The sequence below is a fragment of the Dermacentor albipictus genome, unplaced genomic scaffold (assembly GCF_038994185.2).
Source record: "Dermacentor albipictus isolate Rhodes 1998 colony unplaced genomic scaffold, USDA_Dalb.pri_finalv2 scaffold_23, whole genome shotgun sequence".
Classification (NCBI taxonomy): Eukaryota; Metazoa; Arthropoda; class Arachnida; order Ixodida; family Ixodidae; genus Dermacentor; species Dermacentor albipictus.
Window position 1 is genome coordinate 968,813 of NW_027225577.1, and position 22,987 is coordinate 991,799.

The 22,987-nt window shown below is 45.5% G+C and overlaps 2 protein-coding genes across 3 annotated transcripts in view; one reads left to right on the forward strand and one right to left on the reverse strand.

Annotated features, from left to right (window-relative positions):
* Positions 1–22,987, reverse strand: part of LOC135898911 (sodium- and chloride-dependent glycine transporter 1-like) — a 968,957-nt gene that overhangs the window by 716,775 nt on the left and 229,195 nt on the right. The window lies entirely within an intron of this gene.
* Positions 1–22,987, forward strand: part of LOC139046650 (uncharacterized) — a 157,396-nt gene that overhangs the window by 29,276 nt on the left and 105,133 nt on the right. Inside the window, exon 1 of one of the 2 annotated variants that reach the window (XM_070529574.1) lies at positions 20,070–20,222. The exons of the other annotated variant lie outside the window; for it this stretch is intronic. The gene's annotated coding sequence lies outside the window, so the exon portion shown is untranslated. Of the gene's footprint in view, positions 1–20,069; positions 20,223–22,987 lie in introns of those variants that run through there. 2 annotated transcript variants of the gene reach the window in all.

Sequence of the window (22,987 nt, forward strand, 5' to 3'; positions counted from 1 at the left end):
GTTCACTAACCACGATGAAATACACTGATTCCGTTCAGCATAAATACGATCAGTTATGTACTCCCTCTGAAAGAGCGAACACTACAGATAATATGCAAGCGAATCTCAGTTGCATTTAAGAAACAAAATTCTTTGAGCGCCAACAGCTGCTTTTGCTTTATTAGGACGGAATTCTTTTTCCACGACAATTATAATCATGTCATATATAAACATCATTTAGTATGCGAAAGCTCCTTCGCTGCCGCACAAGTTTGCCAGCGACATCCACAGTGGAGTTCCCCTTCTCTTAATCTTTCATCCCCTTTCTCCTTCCCCCTGTGTAGGGTAGCCAACCGCGCTAACTCTTGGTTAACCTCCCTGCCTCTCATTTATAATCTTCTCTTTCTCTCTCCCGCGCATTCCGCATCTGCTCCGGCACACAAGATCAATAGCTAGTCTTGAAAAAAAAAAAAAGACCGCCATCAATGGGACTCGAGTGACAGTAATGCGTTAGCATTAGTTTTCTCTCATAGCACTTTGCGCATCTTCTCCAGTTCTGCACAACGAAATCAAGAGCTAGTCTTTGGAAAAAGAGTTACCACGATCAATGGGATTCGTGCCTCATTATTGCGTCAGAATTAGTCGTCCCCTATAGAAGGTGCAGTGATCCTTCGTTACTATTAAGTGTAGAGCACATGGAACACAAACGCAGCCACTAACGCGACTATCGGAGCGCGCAGCACGTGCAACTTGCCCGGGAGCGAAAGGCATCTGCTGACGGTCGAGTGTGAACTCAGCGAGGCCGCCCTACTGCACGCTGCGCTCGCTCCCTCACTCAGCTGGCTCTCTCTTTCCACTTGCGTGAACCTCCTCTCCACTAATGTCCCCTCTTTTGCCGTACACAAGCCAACAAATGGGCTTTCGTTTGCATGACCGTTCTAATCCTTACGCATTCAATATTTGCGCTTGCATGGCGAAGCACGAACAGTGATAGCAAACGTCTAGTGCTTAGCGTAGCGCTGTAGCTCCTCGGACAGTGTTTTAACTACGCGCCGCCGAGTGCAACTATATACTGATGCGACATACACGGATGTGCTCAAATTTCTGTCACTTTTGAAAGCCTTAGCATGCCTTGAAAGGCTTGTAATTCACCCTCCTCCTTATAGAATTTGTCAAGGGACCGAATACATGAATAATAACTGCATTGCAGTTGCCAAAGATGCTGTAAACGAATTCTTAATATGTTTTGTCATAATATAATATATTCGTATGTCTAAAGAATTGTGCCCGATATAACTGATATCAATTCTTCCATGTTTTTGTCTATGTAATAAGCAAATGAAATATCACCCGAGCTTTAGAACTATATTATTTCGAAACCAGAAAAGCAGTGCATGCCACTGATACGAAAAATGTAATGGCCATGAAATGAACAAGTTGAGGACAAATATGTTCAAGAAACTTTGTCATTCAAAAACTTTGTTTACATTTTTGTGCATATGCAACGGCCAGGGAAAAATATCTTGCTCTCTTGTTCTCTTGCTCTCTTGCTCTCTTGCTCTTGCTCTTGCTCTCTGCTCTCTTGCTCCAATGTATTACGCAGGAGCAGCTATCACTGGTGGTGTATTGTGAGTAATTACAACGAAATTATAGTTCCAACAGAGAGCACGTATAAAAAGCAAGAGTTCTGCAAAATATACGAGGGCGAGTCAAATGAAAGTGAGCCAACGCGAATATATGACCAAAGGGGTACTTTAAAAATAGCCTCCATGAGCATCTAGGCATTTGTCCCGCTGACTGACGAGTCACGTGATTACCTTCTCATAATACTCCTTGGGTTGCGGCTTTAAAAAGTCTGTAATTGACTTATTCACGTCATCGTCCGACACGAATCATGGTTCCCTTAAGCTGTTTATTCATTTGCCCCAAAATGAGGAAGTCGTAAAGCGGCAGGTCTGGGCTGTATCGCAGACGTTGCAGCGTTTCCCACTTGAACGTTGCCAGATTTGTATTAACTCCATCGGCGACGTGGACGCGGGCGTTGTCGTGGAGCAAGATGACCCTATTCGTCAATTTTTCTGATCATTTGTTCTCGATTGCGACACGCAGCCGATCCGGCATTTCACAATATCAGAAACGATTGATAGACTCTCCAGGTTTAACAAATTCTACTAGCGATGGCCCCTGACGAACGCAAGAAAAGTCAGCAACACCTTTCAGGGGAAAATGACGTTCTTTGCTTTCTTAGGGACGGCGAATTCAATGTCTCCACTGTAAGCGTTGGCGTCGTGTTTCAGGCTCGTAGTAGTGGCGCGATGATTCGTCCCCGGTCACAATTGCAGATAAGACGTCGTCTCCCTTATTCTCATACCGCATCAGATGAGTAAAGGCAGCGCCGAACTTCTCCGTCTTCTGGCAGTGGTTCAAAATCGTGGGTATCCATTACACACATAAGAGCCCATAACTGAGATGTTCATGAATTATGGCGTGAACTGAACCATGACTGATGTTGACAAACACGGCCAGTTCATCCATGTTTATCTTTCGTTCTTGTCTAATCAGCTCATCAACCTTTGCAATTGTCCTGGGGGCGATTGTGCGGTGGCTTTGGACCAATCTCGAATCGTCTTTCCAATTTTGACGGCCTTCTTTGAACCGTTTCCTGCAACGCTTCACAGCACTTAATGAAATTCAAAGTTCAACGAACACGGCCGCCCCACGGCGACTAATTTCTTTTTGGGAAACACATTCAGCTGTCAAGAACCTCACGACACCACTCTGTTCAACTTTTGGAGCGTCCATTATGTCAAGCAACCATGTTCAACCCAGTGTATGAGAGCATTAAAAATATTTATCCTCACACCAGTGTCACTTTCGTAAAAGAGAGATGCCTGTGTGCTACACGCATATACCTCGCAGATAATGAACCAATCCATTATTGCGCGGGGTGCGTTGGCTCGCTTTCATTTGACTCGCCCTCGTACATTGTAAATGCGAAAACACAATGGAATATACAACTGCGAAGATACAGCTTTCTAAAGCGCAAAAAAGTGTCACTGGAAACAAAGTTCACCGCACGTACACATAAAACCTCGCAATCAGATATTTAAATATACGTATAAGTCAATAAATCTACGTATCTAAGAAAAAGTCACTGTATATAATGCGTCAAACAACACAAATAAACGTGTTGCGCAATCACATATTCACAGATCACAGTATCTTAAGCCCCCCCCCCCTTCCTCCACTCCACCCGACGGATCGCGCTCGACTGAAGGCAGCACGCTTCCTTCCCGCTTTTCTCCCTCGCCCTTCCCGCTTTTCATCATCGTCGGCTCACCCATGCCATCAACCCCCCCCCCCCCCCCTCCCTCACCACGCTTTCACTGGCACATACAGCATGCGGCGCACGGTCATGACGTTATCGCCCTTGGACTTTATACAGAACATCAAGGCGATGGCAGGAATGCGCCTGGAGTGTCTATATAATTGCTATCGCAATAATGTAATAAGAGTGTCTGGCAACTGAAGCGCTTCGTCGCCAATTACTTCCCGCAAAAGAAGTAACAAAATTAATCTTTCATCATGCGACTATTCGCTCCTCCGCAACAATGTCTTTTCTTTTCTCTTTTGAGGCGGGGGCACCGAAATGAAAAGAAAAATGCAAAGGCAAGCATGTTGATCACATTACGTTCGAATGCCTAATTTGGGCGCCTAATGTCGCTACCAAAGGAATACCGAAGAAAATGTGAGGCGCTTGGTCCACAGAGCAAGAGTCTCACAGAGCAGAATACGCATACTGCTCGGCATTCTACACTGGCGAGACAAGATTTTCCGGAGAGGTTGCGCTCAGGCGAACGCGTTGCAATCCGTGGAGTCCCCACAGTCATGGCAGCGAGCGACCATCTTTTTTTCTCTGCTGGCCAGACAGCGTAGAAAATAAATAAGAACGTAGTTACCTTTGCGGGCTTTAGTGTCTTGACATGGATGCTGTGGCGCTAGTGGAAGAAATGTTGATATTTTTTTCTGTGAAATGACGGGACAGATGAACTACCGCAACACTTCGTCTTATCGGACCTCGTGATTTGTGAACTTGTTTGATAGTTTTTTGGCTTGTTCTGTGTATGGTCTGATGTACTACTTTAGAAAAGTCAATGTACCTTTGGCGTTAAATGTTTATGAGAACATTGAACCCACCAAGTACCGGAATTGAAAATCTAAATCACGACTTTGGACATGTGAATGCACCTTTCGCATCACAAATTTGAGAACTTTATGCCTATAACATTTCGGAATTGAAATCCATGCGCTCCGTAGATTCTGCGGCTTCCACGATATGCCGCGACGAGCCCGCTCGCCATCAAAATGTCCTTGAAACTTTGTGCTCGGATGGGGCTCCTTGCGTTATGTGACTTCCGGTGCATGGGCGTTACAACGTTACAATGAGTTACAATGATGGGCGTTACAATGTTACAATGAGTTACAATGAGCGCGCTGAAATGCTTTTTCAAGCGTGATAAAGACATTCTTGACAAAATCCGGAATCCTGGTGTTAACAGCGCAAAACATAGACGAGACACGAGACGAGAAGACGACACCACAAGCGCTGACTTGCAACAACGTTTATTTGAAGGAAACAGGGCTTCTTATACCATTGCCCACACGTGTCACAGTCACGTGATCGCACATCATGTGAAATACGCACCTTTTCTTTTTTTCACTCAAGATATCTTGAGAGCAAAAAAAAAATTCGCCTGCAGTGTCCATGCAGTTACTGTCGCAATAATAGGACCTGCCCAACGAAGGCTAGCCTTCCCCGCCACCGAGGACACAAAACCTGCGCTCTTCGGTGGCTAACCACGCAACGGTACCGAGTGAGTGAGTGAGTGAAAACATTTATTGAGACTTTCAAGAGTTTCGCGGTTACGAGGTCTCCGTCGTCTTCATCTTCTTGGCGCTGGCGACTTGAAACTTCTCTTCAGCAAGGGTGGGCCCCTATTCCAAGGCTCCACTGAGTCGTGCTGCATCGCTAGCGTGCTGCACTAGGGCCCTTTGGGCCGTGAGCTCGCGGCTGGTGAGCCGACTCTCCCATTGCTCCGCACTCGGGTGTTCGTGTTTGTGGAATGCTTTGTTGCGTTCGCACTCCCAGGTGATGTGGTAGAGTGTAGGTGCGGCACCGCACCAAGGGCAGGTGGCCCTGTATTGTGTCGGAAACATCTTATTGAGCACGAGTAAGTTGGGGAAGGAGTTTGTTTGTAGTCTGCGCCAGCTGGTCGCTTCCTCCTTTGTGAGGGCTTTGTGTGGTGGCGGATATCTAATTCTAGCTCCTCTATGTAAGTTCAGAGTCTCTGCGTATCCCCCCTCGCAAGCCTGTAGGTGGATCTCCGGGATATTCGACCACTCTGCTCGGAACGCTTTGCCTCGAGCTAGGCTGTCTGCCCTTTCGTTCCCCCCTATGCCTACGTGACTCGGCATCCAGATTAGGTTGTGCCTGGGCTTTTCCTTCTCAGTGGAGCCACCTCCGCAACGGTACTGAGAAAAATTCATCAGCCCTTCCACTCAGTGAAGAAGGACGAGCAGCGAAGCTGTGGCGCGTTTTACCTCAATCAATGTGCGCTAAGTGCAAGTGTGAAGAGACCATCAGTCATCTTCTGTGCCACTTCTCGCTTTGATAACCGACGTCAGACTCTCCAGTGTGCCTTGAAAGACGGGATGACAGGCCATTTACAGAAGCAAAGATCTTGGGAGCCTGGCCTCCCAGTTCATTAGCCCAGAGAGCAGTTCGAGCGCTTCTTCACTATCTGAAGGCAACAGATTTGAGTGCCCGACTATAGACGTCCTACACTTAACTTAGTGCATGTGAAAGTGTTGAATAGACTCATGCTTTCTCTCTCTCTCTTTCAATCCCCATTCCCCTCGCCACGTGTAGGGTAGCAAACTGGACTCAATCTGGTTAAACACCCTGCCTTTCCTTCTTCCCTTCTCTATCTCTCTCTCTCTCTGTCTACCTGAATCGACGCATCTATGTATCCTAGGTATTATTATTATTACTATTATTATTATTTTTTTTTAATTACTACTACTACTACTACTACTACTACTACTACCCGCTGTCGAAAGACACGGCAAAACGAATACAACTTCTACTTTGGGGTGATTTATTCTTATTCTTTTATGAAGTGACGTGTGCATGCCAGTACCACCGCATGGCCGACAACTTCATTGGGAACTACGTAATTTTGGAAAGTATATGAAACTCGGCGTAACGTTAGAGTCCTCTCAGCGGCTAATTGTCATACAATTTCTTTCGGGATACTTTTGGTAAACCAAGAGTTACAGCCACTTTCTGTAACCATACTCCCTCCGTAGATGGTCATGCATTGACAGATGACGGGTATTCCGTAACGTTTACAACTACACTGTGAACTAACTAATTATGACAGCTGAATGAAACTCGGCTTAATGAAAAAATCGTTTTGGCGGCCTATTTCCGTATAATGTTTTCCAAGATAACCACATTATATTTAGAACTACAGAGCATTCATGAGAAACTCTGTAGCCACTCAGAATCTCTGTAGCCACTCGGATATGAGTGGGATCCCGCTGGTGTAATCACGACACAGAAGCCTTTATGTCGCATATCACCCGTTATCTGCGGGGTGGTACGGGGTGATTATTTTTAGGTTTTACGAAATTTTCGAAAATAGCCTGTCCCAGATAACATAATTCTAGTCCTTGAGCTGTATTATTCAGAGAAACAGACCTTACTTGCACGAGAAACCAAAACACATGTACAACTAATCACCAAAATCCACTAATTATATTTTGAATTCATTGCATGTAAGACATTCGGCACATATTGCCATTTACGAATTGTCACCGGTGAGTTTGCGAGGCGTATTCACTTGGAATAAATTCCCAAAATGACGCCGGTTTGCAGATATGCGTCATCAAACTTGTAAAATTGCGTTGTTGTTCTACTTGCTTTTTTAAAAAAAGCACTCTTTTGTGCATTGACGCACAAACGTAACCGGAAGACTCATGCATTTCATCCCGCATTTTGGAAAACAATGTCTCGAAACTAGTGTAATCCTGGAAATTAATTTCAAGTTTAAGACACGTCTTGTGAGCTCACGGATACAATTCGTAATTGCAATATGTGGTGTAAAGTAATTAAGAAGTTAGTTAATTTCGTTAATTATTTATCTGAAAATTTTGGAGGGCGCTTAAGCTTCGCTTTTAAGAGTGGAACGCGATAGCATTCAAAGATTCCATAGTGCTTCCCACGCTTCCCGGAAAATGTAAGTAACCATAATGTTTACCAGGAAACCCTGGCGGCGAACGCTATGCACGAAGGCGAGATTTGTGGTCCTTTTTTTTTGATAGTATGCAAGGAACGGAAGGGGCCGCGCCGCTCCTACTAAGATAAAACATCAAACGGCAGCTGCAAAACGTCATCGCGTTAAAAGGGGTTTGTGTTTGAGTTTCCGCGTAACAGAACCGCGTGTTCTCGTATGTTCAAATTACATTCCGACGCTATCATGTCTATAGGTTGTATGTAAGACGTACTTTACAATTTTTCTCATGCATTTTACTTTGAGAAATTCAATTAGTTCAATAACTTCATTGTGCTACATGGAGGGCCTGCGTGGTTGGGCATGCGTGGTTGGTAATGATCACTCCCGAAACGACAACGCTGGAACCGACGAAGCGGGACGCCAATGCCGGATTTTCTGCGACATTGTGCCCTTAACGCTATCGCATCATTATGTGTTTAGATTCCCCGTGCTGGCAGTATCCGCCTCTTTGGACTATGCAGCTCAAGGACAAGAATTATGCCATCGGCGACATGCGATTTCTAAAAATTCCGTAAAACTTAAAAATTATCACCCAGTATATTCAATAGACAACGTATAGGATAAACCGGACGCGGGGTAACTTTTCTAGTTATATACACGGATACACTTATTCTACCTAAAACAAACACTCGGCACTGTCCCACTAATATTCATTATGAACAAGGACCCGTAGCATTCCTGAAACATATAGACGTTTTATTTTTCAACCGTAGGTGAGTGCTTGATTTAATTTCACCTCGTGCCACCCTCGCCTGACGAGGTTTCGGCGCGCATTAGACTAATTATTTTCGTTGATCCCTATGATTCCTTTTTATAGCAACCAAATACATCCATAGTTCCACGTGGCGCCTACATTTCAGATAAAAGCAAAACAATAATACCTAATGCTTATTCGCCATTAGAAGCAAATACAATGACACCACATTCCTTGAGGTTAGTCTCCTCGCAAATGTGCAGTTCTTTCAGCCTATAGCTTTTTCACCGGCTAGCCCAGTAGCTCCATGAATGTTTGAACAATTTCCATTCTTGGAAGCAAGCAGCCTTTCTGCAAAAATGGGAAGAACGAAATGGCGGTGGCAGCGAAACCCGCGGTTGTCACAAGGCTGTCACTCATGACATGAATGCAATATTTATAAGGTGCTTTAACGCCCTGAAGGGTACATAGCAATCACAGTGTGCAGGCACTCTTTGTTCGCTTGTGGACACTAAGTAACTTTCCAGTTCAAGCTAGTGTTTAAGCGAAGTTCAGGTCGTAGAACGGCTCTCTAGGAAAAGTCGAATGGCTTACTGTCAGCCATTAGGACCGTCAATTGCTGCCACCTGAAAATTGTCGTTTTGATGTCGTCATAAAAGATACGATGGGATGTTGAATATTTGAGGCCAAAATTATTGCGAACGTCGCTGTTTGTTACAAGGCTTAGCTATTTTTGGCAGCGAAAGCTCGGTGAGGAAGCTGTTCCTCTTGCCCTACATGTAACAAGCAATCAGTACTGCCCATTTCGAGTAATAAAAGAAAGGCGAAAACTTCGTACGTGTTGTGCTGTATAATGGGCCCATTTGTATTTTCCATGAAATACACGCAAGCATTCTGTGACATTTATGTCCAGTTTTTTTACTTTATTTGCACTTTTTAGCCGGCCTAAGCGGGTACTGTATTTTAAGGCGAAAAATAGCAGACATCATGAGTCATGATGCAAGGCCTTCTAAACAGACTAAATATACATGTTTTCCGGTTTTTGCTCGTTTTGAGCCTTGAGCCTCTTCTGAGAACGAGTTTAGTTTTCAATTCATCAAGTAAGCGCCGCCCCCCTCCCTCCACGCCCCCTCAACTTAAGTTCTGCCCTCTCAATTAATGATTAGTCCAAAAGCCCGTGGAAAGGTGGAAAGTAGTCAGTCAAGTAGATTGATTCAGCCCTCAAGATATCTACGTTGTTTGATGTGACCATTCGCAGGTTACAAAAAGTACCCTGCGACAGTCTGAAGGCGATAAATACGCGCCTCTGTCAGCCAAGCGATGGAGTAAGCTAACGTGAGCGTTTGCTAATGTGATCGTAAGGTTACCACTATCTAAACATAATGCACTATATGATGATGATTAGTGAGATTTATTGGTGCGAAGGCCAGATGTGTTCAAAGAGCGCCAAGAGGATGATAATGGCTTGTCAATGGCACATGAACTGTGAACTACGACGGGTGGATGGAATACGGCTGTATACATAAAGGCCTAAGGATATTCGCTAAAGAGATGTGTAAAATATATACTTATTGAAGCTATGCCAATGGCAAGACGTACTGTACAGCGCGATAGACGCGACGCTAGAGAAGGACAGCACACAGACGAAGCGCCAGGTAGCACGACTTTGTGCGAAGTCAGTAACAACTATAGCCACTCTTTTCTTCGCTGTCTTGTATCAGTTTAGGCCTTCAGCGATGTGCTCCACCATGTAGCCGAACAAATGTCTTCCCCGTGGCGTTTACGTGCGTGTCTTGGCGAACAACGAATGTTTGAACGAGGAAAAATACATCGACAAGTGATGCTCTCAAACAAAGTAAGTGGCCCCAAATTCAACACAGCACTACGCTACGAAAGTCGACCCTGTGAAGAACTCGAGTAAATGTTCCAACCAGCAGTTGAAAAAAAATAAAAGAAAGAAAGCACCACGTGAACGAAAGTGTGATCGCGTGTTTCGGACAAAATTGCACCATTTGCGAACGTTGCCTTAGTCATGGTGTTCGGACGCAAGGTTTAAAGTGGCCACTTTGCTCCTTCTGGCTCAAGGCTTGCCGACGTCATGTACTCATTTGCCGCTCAACCCTATAGCAATAAAGGTCCTTGCCCTTTTGTCTGTGTTATTTTTGTTCCACCCACTACCATGTTAGCGCTATACCAAGCCAAAGAAATCGGTGCTTCACCCCATAAGAAAGAAAGAAAAAAGGAACAAAAGAGCAAGAAAAATTAAATTATGGGGTTTCACGTGCCAAAACCACTTTCTGATTATGAGGAACGCCGTAGTGGAGGACCGTCGACCGTTGACCATGGAGGACCGTAGTTTACCGTGCACCTAAATCTAAGTACACGGGTGTTTTCACATTTCGCCCCCATCGAAATGTGGCCGCCGGGGCCGGGATTCGATCCCGCGACCTCATGCTCAGCAGCCCAAAACCATAGCCACTGAGCAACCACGGCGGGTGACAAAAGAACAAGAAGGCAAAGAAGAAGGATTGTACTGTGAGCAAACGTTCGCCGGGAACTGTGAGTTCTGAGCACATTTTTAATAAGCTCGTGAGGCAACCTCGGTCAGACAGACCGGGATTGCTACCGGTGTCGGGATGCTGAAAACGCGGGTTATTCGGGACACAATCATGGATTTACACGCGAACAAGCGACGCTTTTATGCCGCATCAGGACCGACTCCGCGTACATCCCCGCTTGGTTATTCAAGACTGGGCTTCGCGCTTCCCCACTCTGTGTTTTCTGTGGTGACATTGGCGACATCGAACATTTCATTTGGCTATGCCCGCAGTTTGACACAGAAAGAAAAGAGATGGTCGACAACCTACAAAAGAGCGGTCTCTCGCACAGGACCTTTGAAGGCGTTGTTTTCCCCGGAGGGCCCGCGGCATTCAGGAAGAGAGCGCAACGACTGCTGATAGCCTTCTTGCGAGACACGGGGCTCATCGACACCTGGTGACACACGCCTGATCTCAACTCGAAGGAGGATCAGGCGGAACAATTGCCGGCTATGTACGCCAGGCTGACCCCGCCTCCTTCAACATCACCACCACACACTAAATGCGAAATAGATTATTTGCAAGAAAACTCTGGAAAACTAAAACACCTCAATGCACGCGTATATGGCATTCTTATTTTGTTGGCGTAGGATAACAGGTCGAACGGAATAAAGATCAACAGGTACGCCCACTCCAGCGCATTACTGAAGGACACACCGAATGTTCAGTTGGCTATACCACTGAAATTGAAGGATTGAGGTGAGGAGAGTGGTCGAAATATGTGTGATTATTGGTTGCCGCTCAAGAGTTTCTGCGAACATGATCAGCACAGTTTTATTCTGGCTTCTTTAGCTAATTTCTGTTATGTTTTTTGGCATGAACAATAACTTCGAGTGCAACTGCTGTTGTAGCTTTTCAATACACCGGTAATGCGCAAATTCCTTCTCACTTTCTCATTAGACAACCACCAACTCGAGTTTAAAAATAAGTGTTTGTCATAAAATTGAAGCTAAAGTCTGATGAGCGAAGTATCAGAATTCTTATTCAGTATATGCTATTAAAATATTGAAGAAAGAAGTTCGCAGCTCACCACGAAAATCATTACTTGTAGAATGTGCATAATGTAGACAAAAATTACACATTAGGAATATATTTTCACCATATCTGCATTTTGAAAACAGGACTTGGAAAACTCGCGCAACTCATGCAACAGCTTCACGTCAGCTGTAATTGAACATTTTGATTTTACCATCACTAAACGTTATATCAGATTTGGCTTACCGACTACCTGCATTTGCCCTTGCTGTGCAAAAGAGTGTTCGCAAACTTGCCTCTCCGATAATTGTGAATTTTTTTTTTATTTTTCGACCTTTCTTGGAAAATTATGTGAGGTTTAAGAACAAACCACCACTTTCGTCAGCTACTATTGATTAATATTTTTTTCTTTACTTGAGGCACAATACATCTGAATGGGAACAACGGTTCACTGATGAAAAAAATTTAATTGCGACATTCGAGTTGCTGCTAAGACGAACGCACAGAGTCCAAAATATAGAAGAACAAAAATGTTTGCTCACGGCTTTTGTTCCGTCGTAACGAAAGTGCCCCGCTGTATCAAATTGTCTTGTGACGAACTTTCGTTACTTTCACTGTGGTTGCAAAGAATTTTATTCAAACTGCTCCCACGCGAAACTTTCCAGCAAACGCCGAAGCTTCTTTGTTCCACCAACAGCCCTCTTCAAAGAAATAAAAGACGCTCGTCCCCGGGAGCTAAGGCGTAGCACGCCATTGATATCGTGCGCACATATTTCGTTAGCCGCGTGTTGGCACAGGAAAAAGACACACATGCTTGCTCTTCCAACATACCAAAATACGGAGAACTCGCTCGACGTGAAAGCTGCGGCGTCCTTCCACCAAGAGAACAGAATGGGGGAAAAAAGTACACACAGAGAGATGCGGAATACGAAACAGAACGTCGTCTTGCTCCGTCAAGAACAAACTGCAGCCGTCGAAGTTTCAATTCACAAGCTCGCTTTTAAGTGTTTCCCTGTGGCGGCGTCAAGTGAAACTACAGATGCCACCGAAGTATATAGCGCTTTTGTTTTCTCGGAAGTGAACCAGGGTGTTATGACCTTCCGGGATGGTGAGTTTAGAGGATCAATGTTTTCCGATGCTATTTAGGTTCCTCAATATTCACAGGGAGTATGAAACGTTTTCTCGATGTCTAGACCTTGCGCAGAGACAAAGTAGAACTACCGCTCAAAGAAAGAACATCTGACAAAATTTGAATCGCGTTTTCTTCCTCCTTCAGCTTTCGTTCTTTATTTATTTCTTTTATTGCAAGTATTCCTAATCTAACGTTAAGGGTCATAGCAGAGTGGCGCGGATCGTGTATCAGAAGACAAGAACAAGTTTCCCCGCATGGATACCCTGAAAGCAAGAAGCAGCAGTAACCAATTTACGTACTTGGCAAAACACTTGCGCTACGCACGATACGGCCAGGAAATAATTACTGCGTGGACATTGCACTCCGTTTTAAATTTATGAATTGTAAGTTCCTCTATGTGCTACAAACATCCTAGGCGCGTATTGTCGGACGATCCCTTCCGGTGATACTATCTCTTTCGCATGACTCAGTGCTCAACTAGCCAATCAACACTTCCGGTTTTGCTCAAACAGCCAATACGCGCGCATTGAAAGTGTTATCACCGAAATTGCTCAATTAAACACAATCCAACATCAAGTATAGACAGCACAAGCGTGACACCAGGCAAGTCAGTGCGTGGACAAACGTTGAGACCATGCGCGTCACTGTTGCGTCATCAACGAGGCCAGCAAGAGGACACCAAAGATCAGCTGCAGCGAGCTCTAAAGAAGTGTTGCACCGTAGTCAATAGGTTGGTTAGCATTGCTATCCGCTAGCCACTTACGTGATGGTTATGATGACGTTAGATCTTCTAAATTCTCAACACTTTGACAGCAAAACCAGAGCACACGGACAAAGTAGCAGACCACGACTTCCCAGCAGCCGCAAAGCGCGCTATAATTATAATTAAGCTTGCGAGTTTGTTTCTGTGCCATTTATTGTCATTCATTGTGGTGCATCTTAAATATTGTTGCGGAGTGCTTGGACATGAACGAGCGTGCAAAAGAGAGACGAAGATGTTGTATACTGTCTACGTGAGCTGTCATCTGCCTCCCACCCTGCTTGACTACCACTGTCGTAATCATGCAATCAAACACTATCATCAATACTGTAGTCAAGAACAAGGAAGTCTGATCTTTTCGTCCTCCTTAATTACGTTCATGGCACAGCGTAATGATGAACACTTGTGAAACAAAGAACTTGTCTTCCTCAGGGCAGTGTCAGTCCGCTGCCCTGACAAAGGCATGTGCTCTTGCCTCAACGTAGGCTCCTACGACGTTCCTCGTTCGACCACTGTTAACCCTTTCGAGGCCCCGTCCTTCTGTTAACTTTTGTCGGGTTGGGCTTGCTACAAAGTAAGTAGCGCCTGGGATAGGACTTACGAGCATTGTTCTGCAGCACACGCGGCTGCCCTCGACACTGCGCTCAGCTCGAAATCGTGATCGAGACTGAGCTCGAATTTTAAGAGACGAAACCCAGACGCGGGATACAGCCGAAGTGGATACGCCATCGTGGCACCTTTCATTAGTCGACGGCAGCCTCAGTCCAGCGCCGAAAGAAATGCGCAACAAGATTTTGCTTGTATGTTGCTTTATATCAAAAAAATTCTAAACCCACTGCCGTGAACTCCCATCAAGATTTGTGAAGCATTTCAACGTTTGACTAACGGTGCGTCTCGTGTGCACAAAACTCGGGCGTGTGAGCCCAAGTACTGCGCGTGAAGTTCCGCGAACATTTCCATGCAAAGTTCCAAGCAGGAATGCTAGCCAGAACGACAGCGAAAATAAAAAAAATGAATCACAGAAATGATTGAAGGGTCGCGATTAGCGAACCGCATTCGCGTTCGACACGGGCGAACCAACGGAAACAATAACCGCTGCACACGCGCCCATGTGCGTCACTGCGCACTTATTCACAGCCGACGTCAAACATAAGGACCCTTAGTAGTACTGCAGCACCGGCATGCAGTGCTCCGGTGCTTCGCGTACACGCCATGCAAAGGCTCGCAGGTTGCAGAGGGGGGAACGCAACAAGCGAAGCGAAATAAATGGCCGTAAAGTGTCGCGAACCCGCAGCACTCCCGACGCAGTATACCGACCCTTCATCGGTACCCAAATAAAGGGAACTCGGAGGCGGAACGTGCTCAGAGCCCGACTCTGTCCCCTAACCTCAGCGCGCACCGGAGCCTTCTTTTATTTTTCATCTTTATTTTATTTAATCTCTTTGCCGTACGTTCGCGACGGAGCGAGCCCAGGGCCGTCTCGCGAAACAGGCACGGGAACTTTAGAACGGGAACAAGAACGAACGACGACGTCGATCATTTGGCTACGGCCGCCGTGAAAGGATAACGACGCTGTTTGTTTGACGTAATGCTTGTCTTGCATGCATTCTTATTCTATCCCCAGCGAGCCTTCCCCCGAATGAGCCTTTCTTTTTTTTTTTCTCGGGGACCCTTCTGCGATACCTTCTTCGTTTCATGGAGGGCGTACGGGCCTTGTTTGCCTGGATTATGAGACCCTCGGCGAATATATACGTACGCCGGCGATTCATGCCTCCCTTACTTCAACAGGCGCGCCGACACGAACAGTGCAATTGTGAGCTTGAATGCGTGTGGTGTATAGTACACGTACGCACAGTGCATGGTTATCTCGTTCCACAATTTTTTGTTCACTTTTTTTTTCTATCTTTCCCTTCGTCCCGTGTGTGGGCGCGCAGGTTAACGTCGAGTAGATGCACAACAATGATTGTACACCGTCGTTAAGCAGCGACAAGTGCTACATTGCGCTGATAACGGCCTGCACTTTATAGATAAAAAGCAAACGTTGTTTAGACAGTTTCTACAGCTCGCACGCTCTCTGTAGGTCTGGTTTGCGCTGGCACAGAATAAATTTACAGTGAAGCAGTTGACCTCTCGTTGGTCGGCATTTTTCGAGTCCACGTCCGTGGCCAAAAAAGTGGGCCGATCCCGGCGGTTGTGCACTACCGGGCCGACCCACGGCGAAGGTGAAGCAGGCTTCAAGCACTCAGCAAAGTGAAGCGAAAAGTGCATACATTCTTTGAAATAGCGCATACAGCATACATAATAGCCTTCTTTTCATTGATGAACAAGCACAAAACAAGCATAGGGACCACATAATTGATGACAAGGCACTCCTGACAGGAATGCGAAGCACGCAGCGCTATCCACATACGTTTCCCGGTAACAATTGCTGTTTGCGCAAGCTGCAGTGCCCCCCTCAGCAGTTGTAGTACTGGTTTTACACAGCTCCGCTGGACATTCACTATCGCAGCGCCGAGATGGTGAGCCAATTTTTTTTTTCCTAAGAGACTGTAATGCACAATTAGCAGGCCAGAATGCATAAGAAACACGTGATAGTTTGTGACGTGAAGTACATCTCCTACGATATATAAGCGTTACAGTCTATATTGTACTCACGACTTCTAAAACCATGCGCTGCTATCCGCCACCTTGACCATGAAGCACGAGAAATCATGCTGCGTCATCTCAACGTCTCATGGAGTGACGGAGTTGTTCCTTCTGAGTGAAAGCGTAGCCGCCTTGTCCCAATCTTAAAGCATGGAAAGTCTCCCCTTGAACTGACATCATATCGAACTATTGCTTTCGTCAGCTGTGTTGGCAAGTTGATGGGAAGGATGATCCTCAGGCGTCTACGAACATTACAATGTTTATCCAGACGCGATGACAAGTTTTCGACGTGGCACCGTTCGTGGGTCGACAACGTCACTGATCTTGTGGCATCGATTCAACAACAGAAGTCATCCAAACGCCTCTCTGTAACGCAATTTTTATATGTGAGGGGCGCTTATGATAATGTTTCTCACGAAGCCATTCTTGACCCGCTCGTGGCTGTTGCAATCGGAGGCCGCACTTTCGATTGATTCGGAGATACTTAACTGAAAGGAGCTTCTTTGCAGTCTCCGAGGATGGTCAAACTTCCTACCACTACACCAGCCGTGAAGTTCCACGGTGTGGAACTTCACGGCTGAATAAGACACAGTTCCGCAGTGTCTTATTCCTCTCTCTCTCTCTCTGTCTCTTTAAGAGTGTGTGTGGACATCTAAGACCACGGATGTTCTTTTCTTTCTGCTCACAATAATAGTTCCGCGAGAATTCTAGCAGTTGCTACGCGCGCGGCTTCTTTCCAGGTAGCGGCAGTGGACGTTCCCGTACCGTAATTGGAACGACTATCTGAGAGCAGGTAATAGCGACGTTAAGCGCCAGCTATGGAGTCATAAAATCCAGACGCAGAAAGCGTGCTCGTGAAAGGTCCCGGGAATATATCGCCTTCATTTTCTCCTATACAATGTCCACTTTACCGTTCACTTTACCGTACCGTACAAGTGCGCTTTCCATCCCTCCCTCTCATCTTATTATTCGGGTCCATGGCCACGTCACGAAAGAAAGCTAATATTGCGCAGTCTTCCATGTTTGCTGCAAGCAGGGCAGTTTGGCGCAGTTGAGTATCGTTCAAGTAGTGGTCAGAAACACGACAACATCGATCTAGACTCGAGTGCTGAACCTTGTACAATTCGGGCTCTCGGGAGGGCGTCTGCTGGACGTCCACTGGTTAAAAATGAAAGGCTTCCCTCGCCGTCACTTCAACGTGGCTATATCAACTAATGGGCATGCGATTGACGGTAAGTACGCGTATACTGGAGCAGTATTTTGTAGCAATTTGCCTCATTTTCCATACATTTCGCCCTGCGCCATTAGCTATAGCTAATGGCGCAGGGCGAAATGTATGACGCGGCTTCACTGGCGCCATCACCAGAACCGACCACTCGACGAAACGCACGACAAAAATTAAGACTAAATTAGCCGGTGCAAACGCGGTCTTAGGCTATCGACGGCGTTAGTCTTGATTTACTCGGTTCTGAATTATGCTAATGCGTCCTTCTTTTACTCACATTTTGTGGCGTTATGTATGAAATAAAATCAATATGCAATTCCTTTCTATGACCTGAAACATCGTACGTAATAACATTTGCGTACCATAATTTTAGGTTCGTGATACCAAGTGACGAAATATACACTCCCCTTGAATATACTGCAGCGCCCACCAGGGTTTTCAAAGTTTCTCGTTCAGAGGAGCGCGCAGCGCAGCCTACGGTGGAGATGACGTCGTTATGTATGCTTGTGGATCTGCTAAAAAGATTTGATTAATTATGTTTCCTGGTTTTGTTCACATAAGCCATACCGATGTGTTACGATTATCGTATAGTGTATGACTCATCATTGAGCTAAAAGAAACCACAGTGCTGTTTCCAGCGCATCTGAAAGTACTGATAACTATTCCCTAGATTAACACATGACTGTATTAGTTGATTCACAAACGCCGTTCCAGAAATTGTCCGCCATATAAAATATTTTATAAAGTTGTAGAAGCTCCAATTATTTAACATCTCATTTACTACGCTTGGTAATTCAGATCCGGAAACATTATTTACCACTTGGGTTTCGGCACACAAGGCCTTAATGGGTCTGCTGAAGTTTTTAAGGGCCTATGAATTGTGCTACCATCCTTGAATGTTGTAGCGCATAGCACCACGCCACTGTGTGAATTTTTCTCAGTTTTTTTTTTCTCTTCTTTTTTCCTTTGATTCCCTTTACCCCTTTACCCAGCACAGGGTAGCCAGCCGCTACTTACACTGACTAACCTCCCTGTCTTTCCTCCGCTTTTGTCTCTCTCTCTCTCTTTCTCTCTGCCTCTTTACAAGGGCGCATACCCTATTTCTATGCGGAATGAGTAAGCCTTTCTAAATGCTACCCCAAGCCAGAGGCGGCACAACAATGTTATTTGTGAGCGGAGAGCTTTTTATGGCACTTGTAGCTTTAAGGATCGATCAAAGCCAATAACAGAAACTAGTGAACCTATCTTGTGCCTCCGTCCCCGGTACAACGTCGAGCGTGAGTCTCGGTGGACATCACTGAACCGAGGCACTCAAGACCATTTTCCAAAATGAAGGTCCTTGGATCACGGCGATATGCATCGGTGGCACATACACAAAAAAAAGGGGGGGGACACGAAAGCGTTGTTGCAGTACCTTAAGCCGACAGCTTTCTGCGACCGTTTATAGACTCAGTGGGCACCTTCAAATGTGTGCGAAACTGTGCTCTCTCTCTCTCTCTTTTAATCCCTATACCCCCTTACCCCAGTGCAGGGTAGCAAAGTGGACATGCGTCTGGTTAGCCTCCCTGTCTTTCACCTCTGCTCTCTCTTTCTCTCTCTCTGTCTAACTTTTTACGAAAGAAAATCGAATGTCTGGACAAGAACGAAAACTCCTACAACAGCAGATTGATGAGGTTTCACTAAGTAGTTTGCCCTTATCAGTGGGCCGTAATGAATGACAGTACTTTGTTTTCTCGTACTTTACGCCGCATATGCTATGAATAAGCTAAAAATTAAACTTGGGGGTTTCACTTCTCACAATTACGATATAATTATGAGGCAGACCGCAATGGCAGACTACGGCTAATTATGACCACCTGGGGTTGTTTCACGTGCTCACAGTGCACGGTACACGGACTTTTTTTTGCACTCCACCGAAATGTGGCCGCTGTGGCTGGGTTTTGATCCCGCGACCTCGTGCTTAGCAGTGCAACGCCATCGGCAGTACGCGACCCCGGTGGACATCAATGAGTTAATGTTTCGTTGGATAATTTGACTAAATACAAAAGAAAGGGCTGGGAGGGGCCGTTTGAGGGCTGTGAATAACAATATCGCACGTGCACAACATAATATGCGACGACTTGCAATATCTTAAGAACTGTAATACTGTTCCCAAACGCGAACGTTGAGTATGAGCCTAAGATTTGTGTATTTTGCATAAAGAAAGAAAGAAAGAAAGGAAGGAAGAAGGAAAGAAAGAAGGAAAGAAAAAAAGAAAGAAAGGGAAGCTTCGTTTAGCTGTCGGTGCATAGGAACCGTAAATTCATGTCTGGCGTCTCATAGGCTCTTTTACGGATAGGAAATGGAGGAAGTCGCGTCAAGGCGGGCCGAAGGAAGCGGAGAACGCACGCAGTTTATCATTCTGTTAAAGCAAACGCCCTACCTATAGGCCACTTCCCTCGCGCGTTCCCCCCTGCGGCTCTACCGGTCGCTTCCGCTCCGGAAGCCGTCTGTAATCTTGCCTCCGGCATTGTACCTCCTCGCCTTCCTTGGACTCCACCCAGTTTGAGCGTTGCCCTAACAGAAAAGTCAAGGTCGGCCGTATCCCACCTGCTGGTTTTTCCTGGCCGGTCTGACCCAATGCGAGGATATTGCCGCACGGAGGATTTCGCTGCCGGTTAGGCCCGCGAGGTAGGCCGTAGTCCCTGGGAGGAAAGCGCGCGCAGCCTCAGTCGCTGTGGTTCGCACGTCTTACCTACCATTGTTGTAAAATATCTAGCGCGTCGAGTTCCGTCCCTACAAGAACTCTTACCGCTTCCCTGATTGGTTAAGCCATGGCGCGAACGACAGCCTCTTCTCTACTATAATGCGTGCGAGGTGAGTGTGAAAGGTTCTTTATCGAAGAAGCTGCCGCCCGTATTCGCAAAGACGTTCTTATGCTAGAGCTGCTCGAAGCAAGTGCCAGCCACTTGTGGCATTCGATATATTATTAGTGGAGTCGACCCGCAAATAAAAAAATCGCTCTTAAGAACGAAATGCTTTGTGAATTCGGACATGCGTTATTTTTGTCGTTTTCCCCCCCGTCCTAAATGTTCACTCGTAGATGGAATGCGTGGGCCGAGAGGTTTGCTTCTTGCAAATGGCTTCTTCTTTTGTAATATTCTTCATCATTTCACTTTTATGTATTTCTTTCCATTTTTTTTTTCGTATTCAACTTTCACCCCAATAATTACGACATGTTTTCACACACAGGCAAAAAAAAAAAAAACGTTTTCTATACTAGAAGTGTTCGTCAGTGCAGATGTAAGCCAATCGTGTCGCTGGACGTATTATTAGCCAAGGTGCTCGGGCAACGGCAAACAACTCTTACGAACGAAGAACTTCGCGAGCCCAGTCGCTGGAGTAGCATACAAAGTGTCCCGGTAAGCCAGCCTCTTCAGCTTTTGCCCCAAACTATAGTTCCACTTACTCAATCCCGATTGCTGGATTATTATTTTTTTCAATTCTTTGTGCTAAAGGTTCTTATGGTTCAATGGACGGCATGCGTCACATTGTAAATAGCTGTACGATCACCAGTAGTAAGACGGCAATGTGCGTTTGTTGGTGAAACTGGAAGAAGGTTAAACGTATACATAGAGCTTTGTTTTCCAAATCTCGTAAGGTCGTTTCCGAAAATTTCGCTCTTCGAGATGGTTAATATACAGCGAAATAAATATTTTTTCCCATGATGCAAAGAGCGCAACAAAGTGCGGAATAGAGTGAATGTGAAAAAGAGAGATACTTTCTTTACCGCAAGTTTCCTTCGTCTCACAGCTTTCAATACGCCATGGTCGTGTTATGAAACAAACATGCCGATTCAGTTCACATTTGCCGCGTGCTCAGAAGTACAATTGTCTACTTACTAGTGTTAGTGAACAAATTGGCACGATGGGTTTGCACATGTGGCAAAAGACCATAAACTTGACCGAAAGAAGAGAACAAAAAAAAAGAAAGAAACTCGAGTGAGTAAAAGTGAGAGGTGCTGAATACTATTTAAAGCTTTAAGTGTTGCAAAGCGTTACAGGCTATGGGACAATCGTTCCCCTCGTCCATCTCGCCCTTCCCTTTTCATGTCTTTTCATTCAAGAAAATGAAACGTGTGGGGCGTAAAACCACGCAACCTCCTCCAGAAAGATCATTCTGAAGCCTTCGCATAGTCAGGAGCTCTTCAATTTAAAACTTAGACACATCATTTATTGACCGCGTGGGAGCCAACAAACGGTTCTCGCTGTATGCAGCCCTATACCACCTGCAGCAGTGTTATGTATAAATAAAGGCATGTTTTCTGTCACACACTGCAAACGGTCACAGACGCAGACAACCGCGCGAAAAAAAAAGAAACAAATGGTGGGCTGTTTCAGTGCATGTTGTATCACCTGCGTCTAACGACTGCGCCTAACCAATGGTGAACATAATGTTGCTCGCGTAACTGCCTGTAAAAAAAAGCAAGAATTGTGGGCACGACGTTAACTTAGGAAACGGCGCAGTTAGCTGTGAACAACTTGTGTTCCAGACAGACTCGACGTTACTTTTGGAGGGCGGGGAATAATGATCGTCCAGGAAGGCAGACAGTTACTATGCCAGGTACGATCAAAACTTGTGGGTTTCGATCGGTGGTGGTTCTCAAAGCAGACGTGCTGCGGACAACATTGCGGGTACAGTCGATCCTTCCTCGGCAAAACTGCGCATGGAAGTCCGCTATGCGAGCCACCGGCAAGAGCCAACTAAGCGCGCTGGGCACAGAAGGGCACGCCGCATGAATAAACTAAATCTACGTACAATCTATAAACACGCATATAATGAATGTCTAACGTAATTTGTAGGGCGAAATTAGGTAAGAACTTTATCTAATTAGGACGGTTTGAGGGAGACAGTTGCTCAGGCAGCTACAAACTTCATTTACATGGTTAGGAGCGCATTCTTTCAAATTTAACAAAGCCGGAAGAAATTCTTGTTCGTAAAAAAGGTGCGTAGGAGTACCATTAGCTAAGGTCTGTATTTTTATTTTCAAGCACGTTCTTTGTGCACGCGCAACACGGCAACTATGATATGTTCGTCTTTCAAACGTCATTGCTCACTAAAACATGGTGTCACGAATGCTGGCGACAGTGTACCTTTCACCTATGGAAGTGCCTATATTACCAATTGTGGCGATTAGAATACGCGCGTTTATAACGACTCACGGTGTGTTTCGTACCTTTGCGCAACTATGAACGGTGTAAGAAATAACGGCTGTTGTGCATGCAATAAGAAGATTAAGTCGATGACACATGGTTCCTGCAAGGACCTAAATATGTGTCAGAATAAGGAACGGCAGAGGCATTGCTAAGAGACCGCTGTTTTCGACCATGTGCACCATCTCCGCAGTGACGTCTGAGCCTTTTTTTTTCCGTAACATACGTAGAGAACGTTTACAGAAAGAAATGAACGTAGTGGGGGAGGCATGCTTTGTTTCACAACACGAAACATACCATTTTACTCATGAAACTCGAACCATTACATTAAATACTCATCATGCGTGCCGAAATATGGGTCTGACACATCGATATTGACTCATCGATATTGTTTCTGGCGACAACACATATCAGGCGCAATAATTCCCA